This window comes from Grampus griseus (assembly GCF_964374135.1).
Source record: "Grampus griseus genome assembly, chromosome: 18".
NCBI lineage: Eukaryota > Metazoa > Chordata > Mammalia > Artiodactyla > Delphinidae > Grampus > Grampus griseus.
Genome location: NC_139012.1, coordinates 69,008,367 through 69,020,694, shown reverse-complemented (window position 1 = coordinate 69,020,694; position 12,328 = coordinate 69,008,367). Strand labels below are relative to the sequence as shown.

The following is a 12,328-nucleotide window of genomic DNA, read 5'->3' as shown; positions in this document are numbered from 1 at the left end:
CTCTCACTGTTGTGGCCTTTCCCTTTGTGGAGCACAAGCTCCGGACGCGCAGTCTCAGCGGCCATGGCTCACGGGCCCAGCCGCTCTGCGGCATGTGGGATCTTCCCGGACCGGGGCACGAACCCGTGTCTCCTGCATTGGCAGGTGGACTCTCAACCACTGCGCCACCAGGGAAACCCCAGAAAGAATGGTTTTTAATAGTAGTTTATAGAACAAAATCACATTTAAGTAATATGGTTTATTCCTGTTGGCCTACTGGAAAGAAAATATTGTTCTTTTAAGGATATAATAAAATATTTCATCAAATAAAATAAAACACATAGGGATATGATTTCAAAGAAAACTTGCTTGACACAGGGAAATTGAGGTCTTCCTGAGACCTACTCTTTTGCTCACATGCTAAGTCAGTATTTAATGTCTGTCTGTATTCTTTTCTAACGTTGAGGCTTATTGTGATTTGAAGATCCTATAATATCTCTTTTTTCACCCAAAGTCCAGAATTTAGATGGTTTTAAAAATCACCTGCTGATATAATGAATGTTTTCCATACTGTGTTGTCCTGTGCATGAATAGTCTTGTATAAATCCATTTTCTATACAAATGAGCCCAGGAAAGTAGTACTGCCGTAATGATAGGTGGGGTTCCTCTCAGAACTTTAGAATTGCTAATTTTTTTTGTATTTTGATTTACTAAGAGTTTATCGGTAACACTGATGAAAACTGCACAACATTCAGGTAAAACACCTCTAACATGCTAAATAGTCTAGAAGAGTAGATATTATTTTCATTTTGGTACCAAATCAGTGGTTAAGTAAGAGAGAACAGAAATATTATATATATATATATATATATATATAGAGAGAGAGAGAGAGAGAGAGAGAGAGAGAGAGTAGTTCAACAAAACCAGGATTGTAGAAAAGAGTAATGTGCATCTGAGGAACTATGAGTATACTAGGTGATAGAATACTGCGAGTGAGAGCATATGCACCATTAACAAGAAGAGATAATGATCACTCATTTAACTTTGGTTAAGTAAAGGAAATTGGGAATAATTAATAAAGGATTCTAACCCTATATGCAACTTCTTAAAAATTGTCAAGAAAACACATTTTAAAATATAGAAATGTGGAAAGATAAACAAAACTAACCAGTACATGAAGAACAGTCACTGGAAAATACTGCTATGGAGTACACAATAAGTTTGATTAAAAACTTTACCATAAGTTAAAAAAGTAAGAAATAAATGAATTGCTTCTGAGAAAGGGCAGCTACTAAACAGAATTTCAAGAAGTTGAAAGAACTGGTAGAATATCACTGAAATGTTGAATCATGAGCTAAGAAAATTTTGGAAAAAATTGGTGGAAAAAACTATCACACAAAAATGGAATTGGAAGACACTCAAGGAAGAGAAACTCTGTGGATAACATAGTAAGATACACAGAAGATAAAAATGAAAACAAAGCAAATAATGTGTGTGGATGAATATATGAGTGTTCAGAAGGATTAAAGAGAAAATGATTGATACAGAAGGCACAGAAATTCCAAAAATGGCATAAATGGAGTTTCCAAATAAGAAAAGCAGACAATGTAACTAAACAAATATTTAAAGCTATAATTCATTGAGGTCCTAATATAGATTTTGCCATCAGTATTAAAAGGGCATACTTGTGTACCAGGAAAAATTTTCCTGAAATGGTCAGTATGAAAGTATACTATTGGATTTAAATATAAGTAAAAAAAAAGTTCTTTTTTCAGCAGTGCACAAATTAAAGGAAAAAAATTGTCTGGCCTTAGACTTCTCTATGACAACTTTCAGTATAGAAAATGTAGATACTCAAGTGAAGGAAATAGAAGCCAAAGTATCCTTTAAATAAAAAGGGTGGCGCCAAACAATTTTTAACCATATAAGGAACTGTTTTTCAGAATAATTGTTGAGAAAATTGCTGGGGGATTAAGTTCAGCCAATTAGGATTGACTGGACAGACTACAGCCAAGTACTACTGGTGAACACTGAATTAATTTAACAGTAAAACTAAGACTAAGACAAATGTTTGAATTAGAGTAACAGACTGGAATTCCCTTTTTGTATGCCTAATAAGGTAGAAATGCTACCATTTTAATGAATTGAGAAAGGACTAGGGAAAGGAGGCAAGTAGACAAAGTTCAGAGAGTCAAAGGATATCCATGTAAGCTGACAAATTAGAAATGCAGGCCTACTGAATAAAATTGGATGGCTTAAGAGAGAGGAAAATTTGAGTAAATATGCTGATTTTATCCTTGCTCAGAGTAGGGAAATACACTTCCTAAACACATAGAGGACTTCTTATTCCTTTAGAGTTACAAAGATAAGCAGTTAAAACTGTAATGCTGACAAAATATTAAAAAACTGAGAACAATACATGTAATGGAAGTTTTAAAAAAATCCATAAAATTTAGGAAGCATAACAAAATGTGACATATCTCACACCAAACATATCTGCTATAAAATAAATGTAAAAGTACTGAAAATAAAAGGATGAGTAAAACTATACTACATAAATACAAATGAAAAAAAAGCAGGAATCATGATCTTAATATTGGACAAATTAGAATTCAAGCCAAAAAAACAGTAAATAATATAAACAAAGATACTTTATAACATTAAAAGTTGAAACTTTCATGAAACAGAAATTACAGGAGAAATAATCACTAATAATTTAAAACATTAAAACAAATTTTAATTCACCCCGGTCCATAAAAAGGCAAAAGAGTAATCTAAATAATAAGGTAAATCTGATTAATGTAGCTTGAAGTTGGTACCATATTGATAAAGAATATAACTTCAAGTGCTCATGGAACATGCATGAAAATTTGACACGGTGTAGTAGGCATCAAAGAAAAATTCCAAAACATAGAGACAAAACAGGCAAGATTCTCTTGTTAACATGCAGTAAAATTAGAAAATAGGAACAAAATCAGAAACCAAAGTTTCTTGTACCTAGACATTTAAAATTTATTAAACGATTTTTGTGTCAAAGAGAAATGGGCACTAAACTTGCAGAATTTTTAGAAAACAACTTCAGAAAACCTGTGGGAGACAGCTAAAGAAGTGCTTAGAGGATTATCATAGTTGTAGACCAATAGAAAAGAAATAGAGAAAAAAAGAATTAAAATGTAAAAGTTAAAGAATAACAATAAATGGAAATAATAAATAGGAAAGTAGGAATTAATGATTTAGAAGACAATCATTTAAAAATCTGATTTTTAAAAAGCATGATAGAAATGGATACATCACCATTAAGCAACTCAAGAAAGGGCAAAAATATGAATGTACAAAATAAATTATAATTTTCATAATTAATGTAGAAACAGTAAATCAAAAGGATTTTACATGATAACTTTCGTAGCTTTCCCTAGAAATTGATAAGACAACCCAGTAGAAAAATAGGCAAGGATATAAATGAACAGCTTGTAGAGGGAAATTACACGTGGCACATAAACATACGAAAAGAGCTGATTTCTACTTGTAATAAGGGAAATATAATCTAAAACTAAAGTAAGACATCATTTTTCACACATTAGATGGATAGAAATATCAAAATTCAGCATCCATCTCTGTTAGCAAGGTTGTGGGAACAGCAAGCATCTCACACATTGCTAACTGGAGCGTAAATTAGTATAACCCCACGTGTAGTGCAATTTATTAATTTTGATAAATGTCTGTCAAAATTACGAATACATATACTTTTTAACCCAGTAGTTCATCACTTGCACATACGTGAAATGATGGCTGTTCAGAGTTATTCATTGTTGTTTTGTTTATAATAGTAAATGTTACAAAAATCTTAAATTTCTATTAATAGAGGATTTGTTAATAAATAAGTTATAGTTCATTTATTAGAGTACTATGCAGTTATAAACAAAACCAATGAGATAACTATATATACAGATATCACAACTATATTGTTAGAAGATTATAAAAATAATATAGATGGGTATGTATTAGATGCTATTTTGTATAAAGAAGAGAATATGAGAATATAATACTTATATTTGCAGTGAGAAAGTCTAGTAGAATTCATAAGAAATAAGAAATCAAGAACAGTGGCTTCTAATGGGGAGTTGGTAGAAACGAAGGTGGATGTAGATCATGTAAATATTTTAATCGTGTGAATGTTACATATTGAAACAGTTTTTCAACAAAAAATTGTTTTAAAAACTATAAATATAAAAGGCACCTTTAAAATCTTGGAAGAGGGGCTTCCCTGGTGGCGCAGTGGTTGAGAATCCGCCTGCTAATGCAGGGGCCAAGGGTTCGAGCCCTGGTCCGGGAAGATCCCATATGCCACGGAGCAACTAAGCCCGTGCACCACAACTACTGAGCCTGCGCGTCTGGAGCCTGTGCTCCGCAACAAGAGAGGCCATGATAGTGAGAGGCCCGTGCACTGTGATGAAGAGGAAAAAAAAAAAAAAAAAAAAATTCTTGGAAGAATTTTCAGTATTTATATTATTAATGGAGTTGGATTAAGTAAAATCAATGACCGATTAGTTAAAATGAGGAGTTATTTATTGGAGCAATAATGGAGCAAAAGGACTAAGGCTAACACTGAAATTTAGTGTTAGTTTAACTACTTACCTACACAATTCAAATGATTCCTATCAATGTGACTATGAAGTTAAATTTAGTAGTCAAAAAATAACACTTAAAAGAAAGCGTGTACAGCTTGATGGTTAATAGAGATAACTGGTTGATAAAATACAAGTAGTTCATCCGCTTAAGTTGGGCTGCCTAGGTTTGGATCCTAGCTTAGCCACATGTTTTCTGAGTGGTTTAGAAACATCTCTGAGTCTCAGTTTTTAACCCTATAAATGAGTGAAATCATACTGCTTCCCTTATTGAGTTTTAAGGATAAACGATGAAATAGATGTAAAGAGGTCACAGTATATTGCTATATGTTAATTTAAATAGTTAATGAAAATGTAAGAGGTACAATTTAATGTGCAGTTTTGATAAAGGTAGAATATTTCTTCATTATAAGGTATCATAAATAGCTGACACCAAATATAAAAATGAAGCACTAGCAGTATTCAAATAGCAATCAGATGTTTCCACTGTAACCTAATTATTACTAGTAATTATTATTCAAGATTTGAAATAAATAAAACACACAATCAGTAGCAGGAAATAGGTGTCATTGTTTATAGGTAGATTATATATCTAAAAACCTAAGAGAAGGCCACCGCCACGACGTCGCGCCAGGATGGCTGCGAGGAGCCCACTGCTTATGGCTCACTGGCCCCGGGAGGGGATTTGGGGGGACATTCCTAGCAGCTGCTCAAACTGTTCGTTTTGGGGATCCTCCCTGTTTCTCCCTGCTTGGCACTGGCTGCTAACATACGCTTTTCCTTGGTGGAACGGAAACATTCATCTGGACGAGCTGACGAGCTCCAAGACTGACTAAAGGCAACATCTGGATGCAGTCGGCAGGAGTTCTGGTTACTTTGACCACATCTAGCAGAGATGCAGAAAGCCTTACCAAAAGCCCAGTGCATTCATTGTGAAGCTGCCCAACACTTTTAGCATACCTGGGGTCAGTTAGGAGGGCAAAATGTCCATGTGAGCAGGATGAGCTCACCCCGTGCCTTTCAATGATCTCAAACATTTGCCATCTACCCCAGGACATGCAAAGTACCACCTACATGTGAATTGGATTTCTTGGATGTGGCGGGAGAAGGGGAGGAGAAGAACATGTTTCTACCATCTTTATATAGTAAATAAGTAATAAGGGAAGACTACAGTCCATCTACTAGGGTGAAGTACAACTCCACTTACTCTGTGACTAAGCAAGTTATATAATATCGGCCTCACTCTCCTCGTGGGTAAAACAAAAATAATAATAGTACCTGCCTCATGAAGCTGTTGAACACTGATAAGATGACAAATGTAAAATGGCCACACCAAGTAACTTCTCAAAGAATGTAGGCTAAAAGAATTAAGTTATTTTACCATATTCTCTCTGTGTCTTCAACTTCTATGCAGAAAAGCCTCCTCCATTAAAAAACTTCAGACTTGATCTATGGTTCACCCTCACAACTAACCACATCTCCACTTCTTTATTTTATTTTATTTTATTTTGATGTGGACCATTTTTAAAGTCTTTATTGAATTTGTTACAATATTGCTTCTGTTTTATGTTTTGGTTTTTTTGGCTGCAAGGCATGTGGGATCTTATCTCCCTGACCAGGGGGTTGAACCCGCACCCTGCTGCATTGGAAGGCGAAGTCTTAACCACTGGACCACTGGGAAGTCCCACCATCTCCACTTTTTTAAATGTCCAGTTCCTTGAAAGAGGAGACTGCACGTGTGGTCCTGCCCTAGCTCCCATTCACGCTCACCACCTGCTCCCTCCCACACAATAAGTGATGAAGATCATTCATCAACAGCCCTTGCCACCTGACTTGGAGTGTTTCCCAGGCTCCCCCACTGACATGCTGGACACAGGACTGGAGTGGGTCACTAGAATGTGGACAAACACTATATTTGCCGCTTGTGAGCAGAAACTTTGAATGTGCTCACTTCCTTTACTTTGGCCTCTTTCATTCTTGTCTTCTTCCATGAGAACAGCATGGAAAAGAAAGGCTGCTGCTTTAGCCTGAGTCTTGGAATGAGAGGATGCCTTGAGCCCAGGAAAGCCCTCCAGAATTGCAGCCAAATCACAGGCTTCATTTCATTTCAGAAGACAATAAATGTTTTATTCTGTTGGGAAAAAAAACAAAAAACAAAATCTAAGAGAATCATCTTTAAAACTGTTGAAACATGAGATATCACCCAAAGTCAGCATCTCATTTGTGTATGGAGGAGTTGTTTGATAGTGAATCTGAATTGGGTTCATGGATGAAGCTAATCTGAAGTCTGGATGGGGTAGTCTCTTCTAACACTGAGTTTATAATTTCTGTAAGTACCTAGGATACAGGTTGGGAGATAATCCATACACTTTAATTGTCAGCTGAACTGGAGATAGGCTTGACATCTATCACAAATATTGAGAAGTCTGTTATAAATAATATATGCAGCTATTCCCACCTCCTGAAGATGGAACTTAAATCCCCTCTCCTTGAGTGAGGGATGGACTTACTGGCTAACTTCCAAAGAATAGCAAAACCTGACTCTTTTTCACTATTGAATAAGGTTAACATCACCAGTCATATGTCATGTTGATATCATGTATTCCCTGATGTAATATGATGAGAAGGGCACTTCGTCTCTGTGATACTCTTCTAAAACATAAATAACCTCAGTCTAATCGTGAGAAAGCATCATACACCCCCAGATTGAGAGACAGTCTACAAAATACTTAACCAATACTCTTCAAAACTGTTAAAAGGCATGAAAAACAAGGGATGGGAAACTGCTACAAACCAGAGAAGTCTAAATGTAAAGTGGTATTCTGGATTGGATCCTGAACAGAAAAAAAGGTCATGGTAAAATCTAAATAAAGTCTGTAGCTTAATTAATAATATTGTACTTATGTTGATTCTTAGTTTTGACATATGTACCATGATTAGGTAAGATGTTAACATATGGGGAAGCTGGGTGAATTATATATGGGAACTCTCTGTACTATCTTTTCAACTTTTCTGTAAATCTTAAAATTTTCCAAAATAAAAAGACATATAAAGTTGAGAAACCCTACCTTTGATATATGCTTGAATAGAAAGCCAAACTGTTCCTTCATGGAGGTGGCTTAATTACAGTTATTCGCAGGACAGAATTCTAACAAATGATTCAAACAGATGATCAGAATGCCCAATGCTATACCATACTAAAGCTATAATAATTTTAGCTTCTAAAAATTTTAAAGCACATACTATTTAATGTTTACTGTGGAAATAAAAATTTCTTAACCAAGTATGTTTGTTTAATGTCTTAACTTCGAACAACGTAACTTCTGGATGAATTCTCCAAGATAATCACACTCTAAAAGGCACTGTTGGGCTTCCCTGGTGGCACAGTGCTTAAGTGCCTGCCAGTGCAGGGGACACAGGTTCGAGCCCTGGTCTGGGAAGATCCCATATGCGGTGGAGCAACTAAGCCGGTGTGCCACAACTAATGAGCCTGCACTCTAGAATCCATGAGCCACAACTACTGAGCCCACGTGCCACAACTACTGAAGCCTGCACACCTAGAGCCCGTGCTCCGCAACAAGAGAAGCGACCACAATGAGAAGCCTGCGCACAGTGATGAAGAGTAGCCCCTGCTCGCTGCAACTAGAGAAAACCTGCTTGCACCAACAAAGACTCAATGCAGCCAAAAATAAATAAATAAATAAATAAATTTAAAAAGCACTGTTGGTAGTTACATGAATAAACATGCTATTAGTTGTTTGTTACAGGCCTGTTACATGTTGACAGTTGTTTAACCTAATAGTGTCTTTCGTTTTTGGACTAGCTGAAATTAGTCCAGTTTATCTGGCAGAGCCAGTTGTTTGTTAGTTAAAAGTAGTGGTGTGGATTCTGGGGATATAGCAGTTCAAAAAGAAAGCTTCCTCCTCATCTACTCTCAACGCCAAGCTATTTGGCTCTCTTCTGCCAAAATGTTGGCTCTTGTGTGTACAAATGAGTCTTGATGTTCTGTTGGGGTACCAGTAGAGAAAAATGGCAACTCGTGAGGGATTTTTTCTCTCCCGTGGGAATGACAAACAGGTGAAGAATTACGTTAGCAGCCTAAGGTAAAGACTAAAAAGCAGCAAATTTTAAGAGATGTTTTGATCTCAGATATCTCTGCCTCCCATTCTCTCTCCTCTCCTCTGTCTCTGTCTTCCAAGGAATATTAACATTGGCTTCTATTTAAGTTACCACCAGAATGCCAAGAGGTACCTGAATTGATGGGATGAATTTTCCCTGTCCTGAAGTTGTGGGAGTGTAAGGATATTGGAGTGCTAGGATGTAGGCTTCAGGACTTATAGCATGCTAAGTTTTGTACTACAGATCAGTGTGCTTAGAGGGATCTTTGCCTTACAACACCTGCAGGGATCTCATCATTTAAAATTCATAGTAGGGAGATTTAAGTGCAACAGTGTGAAAATGGAAGATAACAACTCAGAGTAAGGGGCATAGCAACCAGCGACAGGAGATAAGAATCATCAAATTACGTACTCAATGAAATAGAACTAGTGTGGAAGCTATCATGGAACCTTTGAATTTTACCTTTAAAAAGTGCATCTGAGATTCAAGTAGAGCACCAAAGGTGACATTCTGCCTCTTTATATCATTATTTTTCCCTATTCACCCAAATTAGTGAACTGGAAGATCTCAAAGCATGGACCAAAAACATAAAATGAGAAACTATATAAAGGCATAGGAGACTTAACATGTGACTAATAAGAATAATTGGAGAAGAAAAACAATGGGTAAAACAAGATATCCTGAAACACTTTATACTACTAAGAACTTAGAAATGTTGGGTAAAATATAGCAAAATTCCGTTCAGATGTATAGCTGTGTACACAAAAGTAAGGGAGATTCTCATATGTCAAAAATGAAGATCAAACATAATAGAAGTTATAATTCTTAAGAAACAAGATCATATTGAAACTAACCATTCAGCTTTTAAACAGATAATCAGAACTAACTTCTGGAAATGAAAAGGCACTAACTAAAATTAACAGCTCCATGGGCATGTTAAACAGTTTATACAGAAATTAAGAAAGAATTGGTGAACTAGAAGAAATGAAGAAACTATGTAAAAGCATCACCAAGAGACAAAGATGATAAATAGGAAAGAAGGTTAAGGATATAGAGAAAGAATGAAAGATTTCATAGAATAAAATATCAATACCTAGGAATAAATTTAACCAAGGGGGTTGAAAGATCTTTATACTGAAAACTGTAAGACATTGGTGAAAAAAAATGAAGAAGACACAAACAAATGAAAAGATATACCATGCTCATGGATAGGAAGAAACAATATTGTTAAAATGTCCATACTATCCAAAGTGATCTACATATTTAATGCAATTGCTATCAAAATGCCAATGGCATTTTTCACAGAAATAGAACAAATAATTCTAAAATTTGTATGGAACCACAAAAGACCCTGAATAGCCAAAGCAATCTTGAGAAAGAACAAAGCTGGAGACGTCACACTTCCTGATTTTAGATTATGATCCAAATTTACAGTATTCAAAACAGTGTGGTCTTAGCATACAAACGGACATATAAATCAATGGAATAAAATAGCCCAGAAGTACACCCACACATATATGGCCAGTACTTTATGACAAAGGAGCCAAGATATACAGTGAGGAAGAATAATCTCTTCAATAAATGATGTTGGGAAAACTGGACAGCCACATGCAAAAGAAGGAAACTGGAACTCTAGCTTACATATTAGATGAAAATTAACTCAAAATGGATTAAAGACTTGAACATAGCACCTGAAAACGGGGTAAGCTCCTTGACATCATTCTTGGCAATGATATTTTGGATTTGACAACAAAAGCAAAAATAAACAAGTGATTATATCAATCTAAAAAGTTTCTGCACAGCAAAGGAAAGTCAACAGTATGAAAAAGCAACCTACTGAATGGGAGAAAATATTTGCAAATAATTTCTCTGATAAGCTATTAATATATAAAATATATAAAGACTTCATACAACTTAGTAGCAAACAAGCAATCCAATTAAAAAATGGGCAGAGGATCTGAATAGACATTTTTCCAAGGAAGACATACAACAGGTACAGGAAAACATGCTCAGCATAACTAATGCAAGTCTAAGCTACAATGAGATATCACCTCATACCTGTTAGATTGGCTGTTATCAAAAAGAAAAGAGATAACAGTGAGGATATAAAGAAAAGGGAATCCATGTTCATTGTTGGTATGAATATAAATTGGTGCACCCACTATGGAAAACACTATGGAGAGTCCTCAAAAAATTAAAAATAGAACTACCATATAATCCAACATTGTCACTTCTGGGACTATATCCGAAGGAATTGAAATCACTATCTCAAAGAGATTTCTGTACCCCCATGTTCATTACAGCATTATTTACAAATAGCCAGGACATGGAAACAACCTAATTGTTCATTGACAGATGAATGGATAAAGAAAATGTAGATACTTAGATTGTAGTTTTCTCTGTTTCTATATATAAAATGGAATAATATCCAGCCATAGCAAAGAAGGCAATCCTGTCATATGCCACAACTTAGGTGGACCTTGAGGGCTCTATACTAAATGAAATAAATCAAGGACAAAGACAAATACTATATCATCTCACTTATGTGCGGAATCTGTAGAAACCAAACTCATAGAAACAGAGAAAAGATGGGGGTTTCCCATAATCTGCAGGGTAGAGACTGGGAGAAATGAGTGGATGTGGTCAAATGGTACAAGCTTCCAGTTGTAAGATAAATGAGGTCTGGAGCTGAAGTGTACAGCATGGTGACTATAGTTAACAATACTATATTGTATAGTATTTAAGAGTTGCTAAGAGAATAGATCTTAAACGTTTTCATCACAAGAAAAAAAATTTTTGCAACTGTGTAAGGTGATGGCGTTAACTAAACTTGTGGTAATTATTTTGCAGTATATACATGTATCAAAGCATTATGTTGTACATCTTAAACTAATGCTATGTTGTTATATATCAATTACATCTCAATAAAACTGGGGAGGAGTGCAGCTGATAGGCAGTTGTAACAAATGTACCTCTCTGTTGGAGAGTGTTGATAGTGGGGAGAGGCCATACATACGTGGCATATACATGGGGCCACCCAGGGGAATATGGGTAATCTTTGTACTTTCTGCTCGATTTTGCTGTGCACCTAAAACTACTCTAAAAAATAAAATCTGTTTAAAAGCATGTGTTGGGGGAGAAGCTGATAGGGAAATAAGAAACTAAAACAAAGTTTACTTGTTACTGGGGCAGGGGGCAGTGTGAATGAGGAGGAAAGGGTATGAGTTGGGTTTGAAACCTCTCTGTATCTTTTTATGTCATCATTAATTTTTACCCAGGTAAAAGTATTACATATTTTAAAAACTGAATAATAAAAGCTGGCAGGGCTTCCCTGGTGGCGCAGTGGTTGACAGTCCACCTGCCGATGCAGGGGACACGGGTTCGTGACCCGGTCTGGGAGGACCCCACATGCCGCGGAGCGGCTGGGCCCGTGAGCCATGGCCGCTGAGCCTGCGCGTCCAGAGCCTGTGCTCCGCTACGGGAGAGGCCACAACAGTGAGAGACCTGCGTACCGCAAAAAAAAAAAAAAAAGTTGGCAGACCAATATTTAAATAGACCAAACTAAACTTTAAGGGAAAAAATTTAATGAAGCTAAAGAGGGGCAT

The 12,328-nt window shown here is 36.0% G+C and overlaps 1 protein-coding gene across 3 annotated transcripts in view; it reads left to right on the top strand.

The window, feature by feature from the left end:
• The window catches only part of NBEA (neurobeachin), a gene marked incomplete at its 5' end in the record, with an annotated part of 629,414 nt that overhangs the window by 163,209 nt on the left and 453,877 nt on the right, over positions 1–12,328 (top strand). The window lies entirely within an intron of this gene.